Genomic DNA, 14,650 nt, shown 5'->3' on the forward strand with positions numbered 1-14,650 from the left:
TCTCATTCTCAGACTCTTTCTCGATCTCTCGGACCCTCAGTGTGTCTCTCTCTCTCGATCGGTCTCTCTCCTCTCTCTCTCTCGATCGGTCTCTCTCTCGATCGGTCTCTCAATCTTTCTCAATTTCACTTGGGTGGAAAAGAGAAAGAATGAAAGAACAAGAAGAAAGAAAGAGGAAGAAAGAAAAGAAAGAAGAAAGAAATAAGATGAGAAGAATAAGGAAGAGGTGCGCAGTTTAAATGAAGGGGAGGTGTTTATTATGTAGGCAAATATAGATATTGTTACATGCCTAAGATATTTTACAAAATTTACTAATTACGTCTCTACCGTAGATATTTTTCCATAGATATTTTATTCGTGGATATTTTTCACATCAGATCTTTACCATTTTAATCTCACCCATTAAAGTTATAACTTGGACCCGTTTTCAGTCTAGCTTGTCTGATGATTAATACACCAATAATACCATTATATAAATAATGTTATAATACCGATAATATTATAACACAACAAATATTATAATATATACCAAATATATATTATACCAAATAATTTTATATTAGATAATATTATACACAATTATATTATATATCAATAATATTGTATCAATTAGTTCACTGAATATTTCAGTCTGTTTATTTATTATTTAGATCATTCAACAATATTATTATAACCTAATAATAATCTCCTTAATTATAAAATCAGGGTTTATATAATAAAACTAATGAATATTTATTTTCATAAATATCCAAGTAATATCATAAATTCATCAAGAATTAATATTATATTAATATATTAGTGTTAATCTAATTTTAATGTCCGAGGACAATTAATCTTAACAGTTGCTAGACATGAATACTATTTCCTACAGTATTAAATGGATCGATCGCCACATCTTGTAGATCGACCGTCACTTGGATCGATCGCTAGAAGCTGAGGATCGAGAGTGCTAGACATTCAAATTTCGATTTAAAATGCTATATTCCAGAATTTAAAATCTGGGGCGCTACAAAGTGACAATCAATCTCAATATGTTTGGTCCGTTCATGAAAAATATCATTATGGGCAATTTGAATAGCACTTTTGTTATCACAGTAAACAGGAGTAGCTGAGGGGAGAGAGACACCTATATCTTGTAGAAGCCATCGCAACCAAATGAGCTCTGAAGTGGTGTCAACTACAGCACGATATTCTGCCTCGGTGCTAGACCGAACAACAACAGACTATTTCTTACTTTTTGCCAAGAAATGCCAAGTTGGAAACAATAACTAGTGGTGGAGTAATGGTCTGTAGGATTATCGGCCCAATCCGCATCAGTATAAGCATATACTGAAGAGGGGATTGAGACGAGAAGTGGAGCCTATGAAATAATGTTCCCTTGAGGTAGCAAAGGATGCGAAGGATGGCAAAAAAGTAAGTGGATCAGGGAGCAGCCATGAATTGACTCACCTAATGGACAACATATGAAATATTAGGCCTAGCAATAGTAAGATAGACAAGGCTACCACCCAAATGCCGATATAGAGTGAAATTATGAAGAGGCTTGCCATCATGGAGATTAAGATGAACATTGAGCTTAGTCGGCGTGTCGACGGTCTTATAGTCTGTGAGATTGGCCCGCAAAAGCAGATCAGAGATATACTTGGCCTGTGTCAAATAATAACCATAAGAAGAAGAAGAAATCTCAAGACCAAGAAAATAGCTTAGAGTGCCAAGATCCTTCATCTCAAAATGCTGAAATAGAAATTATTTGAGCTCTAGAATACCAATGAAATCATTTCCAGTGATAATCATGTCATAAACATATAACAATAGAAGAATGATGCCTCGATCTGTGCGACGAAGAAACAAGGCAAAGTCATATGAGTGAATGAAGTAGTCAAGACTAGAGACAGTGGCACTAAATTTAGCAAACCATGCCTGAGGAGCTTGCTTTAGGCCATAAAGAGCTATACAGAAGGCAGACCTTGTTCGTAGGAGAAGAGACTCTAGGAGGTGGCTGAATATAGACTTCGTCACTTAGATCGTCATTTAGAAATGCATTTTTGACATCCATTTGAGAAAGTGACCAATATCGAGAGGCTACAACTACAAATAGAGCACGCACATGAGATAGGCGAGCAATAGGAGCAATGGTCTCCTCATAATCCACACCATACTCCTAAGTAAAACCTTTGCCAACTAGTTGAGCCTTGTATCTATCAACAATACCATAAGAACAAGTCTTAATTTTGTAGACCCACTTACAACTAACACCAAACTTCCCTAGAGGCAGGTCAACCAAATTCCATGTAGGATTCTTTTGTAAAGCATCAAGTTGCTCTTTCATCGTGTCCTACCAAAGAGGGTTAGTGGAAGCTTCATGATAGGAGTGAGGTTCATGTAAAGCAGTTAAGGCATGAAAGCAATTAAAGTCTTGGAGATGGGATGGAAGAGACTTTACTCGAGTGGATCAACGAAGTTCAAGTAGGGAGGTATGAATGGGAACCCCAAATTGAACAAAATCTGGGAACTCGAGCGGAGCGACTTTGTGAGCATTAGATGAGTGCTGCTCAAGCGAGGAAGATTTTGGAAAAATATCACCAATGGTAGGAGGAGAGAGAGGTGTCTTTAGAAGTGTGGTAAAGAGTGCGAAAGATGGCATGCAAAATTTCCCTACTTTGTGATAAACTTATGCTTCCAGAAAGGCACATGACGGGAGATGCGAAGGCTGTGTGACATAGGATCATTACACTGATAACCCTTTTGTTCAACCCCATACCCAAGAAAGCAACACAACCGAGAACGAGGCTCGAGTTTAGTGTGTTCACGTGGTTGGAATAAAACAAAACAAGTGAGGGCAGGTGTAGGGGGAGCAATTGGCAAGAACAGGTGTAAGCAACCTGTTGATAGTTGATAGGTCTTGAATGTTGCACATTCAAGCCCCTTAACTTGCTATTGTTAAACCCTTTGCCTCATTGTAATATAACATTTTGCCTTGTTTTAGTGTTTTTAATATTTTCAGGTGGTTAAAGGAGAAAGACCAAAAAGCCCTCAAAAATCAGCTTAAAACAGATGAAGGGTTTTTTGCAAGTTCGAGCGACTGGTCGATTAATCGACACATCCTATTGATCGAGCGACAAAACGGCGCCGAAATGTAGAATTGCACGCAATAGTTCTGACAATTGAAGAAAAGCATGGAATAAAATTAGACGTAAGAAACCTCTTCTTATATATATGTGAATCCAACATCCATTTGGGCTCTCTTCCTCTTAGTCATTTTTTAGTCTTTAGGTTAGTTTTATTAGGAAGAAGAACAGAGAAAAACAGAAAGTCATTTTTACAGTGTGTTCATGGACAGTGCATCATGGGGGATTGCTCAACAACATCAAGTGATCCAAGGACCTCCATGTGTGGCTAAGCTCTCCCTAGGGTTTTGATAAACCCTATCCAAGTATCAATGGCTGAATTGTGTTTCTCTTTGGGATTTTTCTATTTTAGGCTTTGATGATTGTATAACTATGAGAATTACAACTTTGTTATTGGTTTTAATGTTTAATACAATCTTGATGAAATGTTTATCTTGTCTATGAGAAAGCTTTTTATTTTGATTGTACTCAAATAATATTTATTGTTCAAAAGATGATAAATGTAATGGTTATGCAATGGTATTATTTGAACGTGCAACAAGTGATTTTGATAGTTCATGCCTATGATAGACAAGTCATGCTACATTTTATATTAGAGTAATTTTGGTAGATGATTTGTACTAATCCTAAGATAAGCTACACTTAATCATTGTTTGTGTGTGACCCAGTTGATGAATTTGATAGTCCATGCTTAACAAAGATGGATTATACTTATTTATTGATGATGGTATTTTCTTGACACTTTGTTGTGTGCTTGACAACCACACACAAGTAATATCATGCCTAGAATGAATGTCCCATGTTAATATGATAGCCATTGTTACGAGGATAGTGGTGAAATCAATTCCCTATTTTCTATCTCATTTAGTTCAACTTTAATTTATTTTCCAGCATTTAATTTTAGTTGTTAGTTGATAAATCAAAAATCACAAAAACAATCATATTTCTAAGGGATAAATTAGGATTGATTTTATTAAAGCTTGATAGATACAACCAATGCAATCCCTGTGGTTCAACACCCTCAATGTAGACACTATCCTACAGTGATTCGTGCTATTGCGAGTGGTATTATTATTGAGTTTAAAAAAGACCACATCAATAGTGTAGACATCCGTAAGAGTGGCTTCAACCCAAAAAGGAGTAGGAACCAAAGAGGAAAGGAGAAGAGCATGAACAATGTCTAGAATGTGCCTAAGTTTACATTCAGCTCTCCCATTTTGTTGAGAGGTTTCGGACAAGACAAGTGAGGAGCAGTGCCATAGTGTTTTAAGATGTTTTGAAAAGCATGTTGAGTATTTTCTAAGGCATTATCAGAACAAAAAGTTTTAATGCGTTTTGAAAACTAGGTCTCAACCATTTTCACAACATTGTGGTAAATATCTAATAATTTAGAATGTGATTTCAATAAAAACACAAAGGTGTAACGTGAATAATCATCAACAAAAATCACAAAATAACGTGAGCCACTCATACTAGAAATAAGGGAATTCCCTCAAACATCATAATGAATTAAATCAATAAAAGCGGATGCAATAGACTCACTATTATTAAAAGGCAAAGCCGGTTCTTTCTCAAGTTGACAAGAAATACAATCAAAAGAACCATTGGACACTGAACCTAATAAACCCTTAGACACTAAAACTTGCACCCAATACACAAAGACATGACAAAGATGCGAATGCCAAAGAGCAAGAGATGGTGGCTAAGAAGAGGCAGCAACAGAGACCCTAAAGATGGAAAGGTGTAAGGATGGAAGCTCAAACAGTCGCCGAACTCTACGCCCGGTCTCAAGTGTCTGACTCGTCCGAGGATCCTGCACATACACACTAGAAGAGTAAAAAACAAGTCTATAATCCAATTCACACAATTGCCCAATAGATAGAAGGTTAAACAAGAATTTAGGCACATGAAAAGCATAAAGAACAGAAAGGAAAGATGTATGGACAGTGCCTATTGTTTGAATAGTCATCGTAAAGCTATTGGTTGTGTGTGTTAGTATTTTATGTTGGCTACATTCTGGATGACAAAAACACTTTATGTAAGGTTGCTATTTAAACAGGATTATCGGTCTTATAAAGAATCTTCACGTATTATGGACAAGTATTTAATTCGAGCCATGTCACAAGTTTCCAGAAGATGTCCATGAAGATCCCTTGCTTTTTTCAAGTCAGTTGAAGCCGATTCCTGTGCAATCGTTCGGATGGCCCGCAATGTCTAGAAGTTTCAGCGTTGAAGACGTTCGGACGTCAAGGCAACACTATCCAGACGCTAGCTTAAGCTTCTCCGATTTCTACTTGGAGTTGGATTTTAGTCGACACTATTTGGGAAGTTTCTACAAAACGTCCGGACGACGTGGCAACACGTCCGGATGCTGTCCAGCATTCTAGAATATCCCAGGTTTCCTTTACAAGCACGAAAATGAGTTACAATGAAGACAGTCCGAACGCTCGGCCAAGCCGTCCAGACGTGGCCTTGATATGGGAAGAAATTACGCTAATCTGGAAGGCAGTCGCAGAAGACCATCCTGAAGAGGTAGTCTTCTGTCCGGACGCTACACAGCCAGAGTCCGATTCTAATCAGAATTAGGTTTTCTTTAAGCCTATATATAGAGGGCTCTGGGCTTGTTAATTGTAAGAATTGAGCATAGAATTCCATAGTGCTTAGAGAGGGTGTTTAGGGAGAATTGAAGATCTGCTAGCTCTCAAGCTGTTGCTGGTGTGTGCTCAACAGTTCGTGTGAAGTCTATCTTAGGGGTCATCCCTAAGGTGAAGGAATCCATCAAAGACCCATTCAAGTAGGAGACTTGGTTGGGAAGCGTTCACAATGGGCTTTGTGTTACAGTTAAAGGTTTGACTACTGCAATAGGTTTTGTGAGTACGAGTGCTTTGTAACTTGCTTTGTCTTTGGATAGTGGAATTCCTGGGTTTGGCTGCCTCAGAGTGGTTTTTCTTTTCACAGAGTTTCCACTTCGTCAACAAATATCTTGTCTCTTTTATTTTTTGCATTTAAGATATTTTGTTGCACATGAACACACACTTGGTTATTTAGAAGTCGATATTTATTTTCAATGTGAATTAAGGAGGTATTTGGTGGAGGGGAAGAGGTGGTAAACGAGGAGGCATAGGGCATCATGTGATTGTAGTACGCAGAATCAAAAAGCCAAGATGAAGATTTACCTGGAAAACAGAGAGGACAGAGGAAGATACATTACCAGAATGAGAGAGGACCTGGTTGACAATGGCCTCAAGGTAGCAGCCGGAGAAGGAGCACTCTCAGTAGTGGTAACAGCTGTAACAAATGCATTAAATTTGTCATTACACCAACATTTGTCATTAGTATGGCCGCGGCGTTGACAATAGTGACAATAATTTGCAACGATTTTTAAAAGGAGGTCCACGACTTGACTTGTCAGAGCACTCGGGTGGAAAAGATGAAGCACCAGAGAAGTGAGTAGCTAATACTGGATGAGCAGGCTGAGATCGCAAAGTATGTAATCTAGTCTCCTCTTAGACATGAACATAGAGACAGCCTTGTCCAAAGTGGGAATAGGAGTATGATGCAAAAGTTGCCTACAATAAGCTCAAAATCATCATGCAGCGCCATTAGAAATTGATAAAGACGATGTTGATCCCTGTGTTCAGCATACATCTGAGCATCGGTAAGATCCTTCCAAGGAGGATAAGAAAGAGCTAGCTGTTCCATAAGATTTGCATGTGAGCAAAAAAATCAGTGATAGTCTAGTCTGGTTTTTGCTTCAGACGATATCAAGAATAAGCTAGCACTCTCGAGAACCATCAACAGAAGAGTAGCGAGAAGTAAGCATATCCCAAGCACCTTGAGCATCATCAAAACTGCCAAATAGTGTTTGAAAATTAATATGACTTCTAATTTACCAAGTGTGTGCAATGGTGTGCAACAAAATATCACAATGCGAAAATTAAAGAGACGGATATTTTGTTGATGAAGTAGAAACTCAATCAAGAGAAAAACCACTCTAGGGCAGCCAAACCCAGGATATCCACTATTTTGAAGACAAAGCTAGTACATAGCCAGGAACACTCACATACCTGATGCCGAGATCGTATCTAGCACTTTGACTTGTAACCCAATATGAACACTTCCCAACCAAGTCACCTACTTGAAGGGGTCTTCAATGGAATCATTTACCTTAGGGCCAATCCCTAAGATAGACTTCAGTTCATCACAGCAACAGCACTTGGCAACGGCTTGAGAGTGAGCGGATCAACACAATAACTTCTTAAAATAAAATCTCTAAGCACTACGGATTTCACTACCGAATTCTAACAAATTACATGCGTAGGGGTCTATATTTATAGGCCATAAAAACCTAAATTGTGTCTGATGCAATTTTTCTAGGAGGCATCTGAACTGTAGCTGAGGTAGTCCGGACGGACAACTGTATGATCGGCTTTCCAAATTCGCTTGAAATTCTTTCCTGAATATAGTAGCGTTCGGACGGTGTTGCCCTAGCATCTAGATGGTTGCACTTCAGCTGCATGCAATTTCAATATTAAGGCTTTGAGCATCCAGACCATGGAGACTGACGTCCGGACGGTTGAACTTCTGCGGCACACTATTTCCATATTAAGACTTGTGCGTCCGGACCCCGGAGACAGACGTCCGGATGGTTGAACTTCTGTGACACACTATGTCCATATTAAGGCTTGCGTGTCCAAACCAAGGAGACTGATGTCCGGACGGTTAAACTTTGTATGCACGACTTGCCTTATCAAGGATAGTGTCCGGATGGGAACCCACATCGTCCGGATGGTTGCAACTATTTACCCATATCTGTGTTTTGGAAAGAAATCTTTTGATTTGTCGAACACTGAAAGACGTCCGACAGTGTTGCCGAGACGTTCGGATGGATGCAACTTGAAGCAGTTTGAAGCTTCTCAACGCAGAGGAAGGTCTGGACGGAAAGTTCATGTCGTTTGGACGGATGATGTTTTGACAGTTGAGCGTCCGAACGGAATATTCCATCATCCGGATGGATGTAAGGGATCCGATTACTCTTACTTGGAATCTGTGCAAAATCTTCTAGAAACATAGCTTTAAAACGAAGACTCTAAGATTAACTGAATCCCTAATAAAAAGCATCGTTACATAGAAGTGATTTTGTCCAGCAGAATGCAGCCAATCACAAACTAATAAAATCCCCCTTTGGCCATTCTGGGACAAAAATCACTTAACCAGTTAAAAATACAATCCCTGTCCAAATAAAAAAATACTCCCCCTTTTTGTCTCAAAAGGACAAAGGGTAAAATAGAGTATTAAGAAAAACCACAAAATAATTACTCCCCCTAATTGTCTCAGCAGGACAAGGGTAAACAGAGTAAAAATTATCGAAGAGTTATAAAGTTTTACAAATTATCCAAATAAAGAAAAATAGAATGTCTCAAAATAAGTAAAACCAAGTAGCAAAGAAAACTCAAACAGCCTCGACCATAGGCGCATCATCCTTGTCATCACTGCTACTGCTAGATGGATGATGGTGCTTGAGACACTCCTGGATGTCTAGCTGGCTCTACTCCACATGGAGGTTAATAGAGTGAACCTCCTGCTGCATAGATGACATTGCTTGCTACATAGAAGAAACAGTCAACTGCATAGAGCTCATACCCCGCTGTAGAGATGCCAAAGCCTCCAAAATCTGAGCATAACCGGCATCCTGCTGTGGATGCAGCGGAGCAATCTAAGATGAAGAAAACGTACGACATCTCAACATGAATAGGAGGCAAATGAGGGTTTTCATCCTGATCATTACACCTCAACTATGCATTGGACTTCATCAGGGTCTGTTTACTGAAGGGATCCTAGATCTTCATCTTCGGCTCTCCAGCCATATCAATGCAAGACTGCAAGATGATCTGAGTAAGTAAGCAGCCAAAGGGGAGATCAGTATTATTCTCATCTCGGGCCTCTATCATAACACCCATAATAAGCTTGCATAGGCAAAAAGGCAAGCGCAGATAGATGGCATACACAAACTGTGCCCTCTTTAGAATCAAATTACTATGCCTAACAATAGGCCAGAGATTGTGTTGGACGATCTTCACAAGCATGCAGTGCGAGGGAGACAGAGCACCAATCCTGATGGTAGAGGCTCACTCTTCGCCCTGAGGAACGACATGAAAGAACTCACGGAGCTCATCCAAAGACAAAGCCAAAACAACGTCATTGAATGGACTGGCCAAAATCTGAAGCACTAGCACCCCGATAATCTGGTTAATGACCTGTGGATCAACCATGATAACATGCCCTGCAATGCAGGACTGTAGAACAATGCCATTGCCATCATCCTGCACTACCTCGAGATCGGCATAGAACTGCCTGACTAGCCTTGTGAGCACAATGCAAGCGCAGTTGTGAAGGTATCCCCAGTGATAGGTCTGAATGATCTCATGGATTTTATCCAGTGGAGCAACCATAATATCTGCTCAAACAACATTCCTCTCAGGAATGACAGGCCTGCTCATAATCTTGGCTCTAGAGGCTGCCACATCCTCCTTTGTCCTCTGTCGGACTCTGCGCTGTGGACTGTCAACAAACATGATTTTGCAAAAATAACCAACAATGTATGCCAAAAATATTAGGTTCTTGTTAGTTCCCAAAAAAATCCAACATTATAACGGCAGTAAAATGGACTTTTCCAAAAAATTACAAACAGTAAGTAACCCAATATAGTCCAAAAGAATGCCAAAATAGATAATCCCAACACAGCAGATATCACAAATATGCAATTTTAACAGTTAATAAAACACTTAAAAGAATAAAAAGAACTAGAAAAATACCTGGAATGAAGAGAAAAATGCACAAAATGATAAAAACACCGAGAAATCATGAGAGATCCTCGAGAAAATTGCACCCAAAAGAGACAAAAAGAGATGAAAAATCGAAGAGAGTGTGGCGGCTAGGGGAGAGAGTGATTTTTAACCCTGTGGGGTCCCCGTCCAGACGTGCGTTGCCACATAACCATGCGACAAGGCCGCTCGGGTCCGGACGTGTCACCTGACCGTCTGGCCGTCTGAGCAGTACCTGTCCAGACTCAAGGAGAGATCGTCCGGCCACTTCACACTAAAAAACAGAAACTAAAGAAAAATTTGCAGAAAAAATATTTTCCCGAATGTCAACTTCAGAACACGCATGTATAATCAACTAATAAAGCAGTCAGATAGCATCTCAAAAATATGCAGAGATATAAAAGAGAGTTCATAGTTCAATCAGCACAAAAATTCCCTACAGATAGAAATTTTAAATAAATTACTCAACTCATGCAATGGGTGTGTATGTGAAGACTTTCTCAATAAGGTATGAAGTTCACTGATATGACTTAAAGTAACTGGATTTTCTAAACAATAGAGAAAATCAATGAAAGATCAGTCAAAAGTCAAACCTTATTATTTACTAGGGCCTAGCCACCCTCATCTGATACACTCTCCCTAAGATCCAGCACCTAATTGTTTTACTTATACCATGAAGGACAAGATGAAATTTTTGCGCAATGAAGGACAATATATAAAACTAATTCAGTACAGAAGCTGTGAATATATGCATATAACCAGGAATTCAGAAGAATAACTGCTTGTTTCTTCTTGGTGCTGCAGTCTAGAGAGAATGCTAGAATTTTTAGGCTCTAGGTTCAACTAGCATATTGGTCAATTTGACCATTTTATCAAAAAAAATCTCTCTCATCAGAATTTTCAAAAACAAAAAGTCAGAGAGGAAAAAAAAAGTACCTTAGGGGAGCCTTGGATAGTGCACATTTTCATCACATGAGGAAAGTAACAATCTAGCATTTACAAGCACAGGAAAAACTTGGCAAATATTTAGGCATAAACTCTCAATCATATAAAAGCATAGTCAATTAATGCACAATGAACTAAGATGTCATGTAAAAATACATGCAATATCTAACACGCCAAGAAAAGACAAAATAAAATTTCCTGCATTTTCTCCCCAAAATTTTTAATTTTTTATTAAAAACAATAAAAACATGCTATATGGAAAAAACATCATAAGACTTGCATGTAAGGCAAGATCAAACTTGTGAAGGATCAAAATTACCAATACAGAAAAGTAGTCGCCCGACATGCTTTTTCTGTCTACCCCAAATAGTACCTGCAAAGTTCTCTCAAGAGAAATAGGGGGCAAATAACAATGGTTCCTAAATTACAAAGCAATATATATATATATATAATAAATGGAAGATCATGCAATGCAATCAAACCTGATGCTCTAGGATTTGGAACCAAATCCTAGGCAAGTGTATCCTCATCAACTAGGTGAGACCATTCCCCCTCTGGGGGTGAATGTCTTCCTTCTTCTTGACCCATGCTTGCATTCCTTTTGGTGGTTGTTGGTAGGATTTCATCTGATGATCCATCCACTGTATCATGCTCTGCATCCAAATAGGTAGCTCTCAATAGTATTGATCATCCTCCACCTTCTGCGGTTTTTTGAAGTGTTTGGATTTGCCATTTTGATTGGCAGGAACAAATCTCTACTTAGGCCGCTGATGCTGAGGAGCCTGGCGCAGTGAGGCATGATGGCTTGGGACTTGATATTGTGGAGCTTGATGTCTTGAAGCTTGATTCCATGGAGCCTAATGGGGAGCTTGATGCCTTGAAGCTTGATTCCATGGAGTCTGATACTGGGCCAGAGGTCTTGTACTGAAATTTGCTTGTCTAGGCACCTCTTTCTTGACCTTTGCTCTCTGACCCTTGAGAAGGGAGCATTGGGGTCGGACATGCCCTCTTAAACCATAGTGATGGCATATGGGAGATCTTCTAATAGTAGGGAGCTTCTGAGTGACTGGTAGATCTCCATTGATTATGTCCTTTCCTTTGTCCATGACTGTGGGTAGAGGCTTGGGACTGTGGGCTTAACAAAGACAGTCCTAGAAGTAGATGGAATGTCAGAGGGAGGAGCTACATACCCGAGTCCAGTCTTGTCTGTTGGGCTTTTCTAGATTGATAGCATATGAGTCAGCTTCTCATCGGTGACCCTCTCCAATAGTAGCTATGTCTCCAATAGCTTCTCCTCTAGCCCCTGTATCTTAAGCAGCAGTGAGTTTTTCTCTGTCTGTAAGCTATTTAGGTCATGAATGTGCTGCTTGCAAGCCTCCCTCAGCTTCTCAAACTCTACATAGAGGATTTTGTAAGCCTCATTGAGTTCTTCCCCATCTTTATCATCGTGCTCTAAGTGGTCAAAATCCTCCTTTTCTACATGTGGAGCCACAAAGGCTAGGAATTTTTCTTGCTCAGGAGATTCTTCTTTTTTGGACTCATCACTAAGAGTCGCATTATAAGCATTCCTTTTTCCTAGCTTAAGATTTCCACATTTTGCCCTTATATGCCCAAAGCCTGAGCATTCAAAACATCTTAGGCCTCTGGGGCCTTTCTTTTCAGCTTCCTTCGGTTCAAACTCTCTAGGGGCCTTATTCAGTCTTTCGAAAAATTTCCTTTTGAACCGATCATTCCTCATTAATCTTCAAAAATTCTTGGCCAGCATAGCCACTGCTTTTTCTTCAACCTCAGGGTCGTCTTCAGATGAGACTTCGACTTTCTTCTTGGAAGCTTTAAGAGCAATGGTCTTCATCTTTTCGACCGGGGATAGGGACAGCATATAAGTTTGAGGAGATCCCACCAACTCTTCAATCTTCATCACTTCCAAGTCTTTACTTTCTTTAATTGTAGTCACCTTGATTCTAAAACGCTTAAGCAAAGATCTTAGAATTTTACGGATGAGTTTTACATCCGAGACGGTTCCCAAGACTCACCATTAAGTTTCTTAGGTCACTCATTCTGGAGTAAAACTCTCCGAATGTCTCATCTTCCATCATCTTAATTTCTTCAAATCTAGAAATCAACATTTGAAGTTTGGCAGATTTAAGAAGTTTAGTGCCTTCATATGTTGTTTCTAAGATTTACCACGCTTCTTGAGCGGATTTACTGTTTGAGATTCTTGCGAATTCAGAAGGTGAAAGCGCTTGACATAGAGTATGGAGGGCTTTATCATTAGAAAGTCATGCATTTTTCTTAGTGACTAGTTCGGGAGTTGCATCCGCTTGCTTAGTCCAACCAATTTCAACAATATTCTAACAGTCAATGAATTTTAAAAAGAACCGCATACGAGCTTTCGAATAGCCATAGTTTGTACCATCAAAGGTAGGAACAATATTAAGATTTTGAAACATTTAGATAAAACTAGAAGTCAATAGGAAAGATAACAATAAATATTGAATCTAAACAAAGTGTACCAAGCTCTGATACCAAATGAAAATTAAAATGACTTCTAATTTATCAAGTGTGTGCAAGTGTGCAACAAAATATCACAATGCGAAAATTAAAGAGACAGATATTTTGTTGACGAAATGGAAACTCAATCAAGAGAAAAAAACACTCCGTGGCAGCCAAACCCAGGATATCTACTATTCATAAGACAAATCTAGTATATAGATAGTAACACCCATATACCCGATTCAGCGATCGTATCTAGCACTCTGACGTGTAACCCAACACAAACACTTCCCAACCAAGACACCTACTTGAAGTGGTCTTCAATGGAATCATTTACCTTAGGGCCAACCCCTAAGATAGACTTCAGTTTAGCATAGCAACAACACTTGGCAATGGCTTGAGAGTGAGTGGATCAGCACAATAACTTCTTAAAACAAACTTTCAAAGCACTACGAAATTCACTACCGAATTCTAACAAATTACATGCCTAGGGGTCTTTATTTATAGGCCACAGAAACCTAAATCGCGTCAGATACGATTTTGCTAGGCGGCGTTTAGATGGACAATTGTGCGATCGAGTTTCCAAATTCGCTTGAAATTCTTTCCTAAATAGAGCCGCGAATGGCTGGTGTTGCCCTAACGTCTTGACGGTTGCACTTCAGCTGCACACAATTTCCATATAAAGGCTTTAAGCGTCCGAACCATGGAGATTGACGTCTGAACAGTTGAACTTCTGTAGCACACTATTTCCATATTAAGGCTTGTGCGTCCGGACCAAGGAGACAAACGTCTGGATGGTTGAACTTCTACAGCACATTATTTCCATATTAAGGCTCTCACGTTTAGACCAAGGAGACTGACGTTCGGACGGTTAAACTTCGTATGCATGATTTGCCTTATCAAGGATAGCGTCTGGACGAGAACACACATCGTCCAGAAGGTTGTAGCTGTCTACCCATATCTGTGTTTTGGAAAGAAATCTTTTGATTTGTCGGACACTGAAAGGCGTTCGGCCATGTTGCTGATACGTCTGGACGGGTGTAACCTGGAGCAGTTCGAAGCTTCTCGACACTGAGGAAGGTCCAGATGGATGATGTTTTGACAGTTAAGCATCCGGACAGAATATTACATCGTCTGGACGGATGCAAGGGATCCGATTGCTCTTACTTGGAATATGTGTAGAATCTTCCAGAAACATAGCTCTGAAACGAAGACTTTGAAAATAATTGAATCCCTGATAAAGAGCATCATTACATAGAG

Source organism: Alnus glutinosa, chromosome 2 (genome assembly GCF_958979055.1).
Source record: "Alnus glutinosa chromosome 2, dhAlnGlut1.1, whole genome shotgun sequence".
In the NCBI taxonomy this organism is placed as follows: Eukaryota; Viridiplantae; Streptophyta; class Magnoliopsida; order Fagales; family Betulaceae; genus Alnus; species Alnus glutinosa.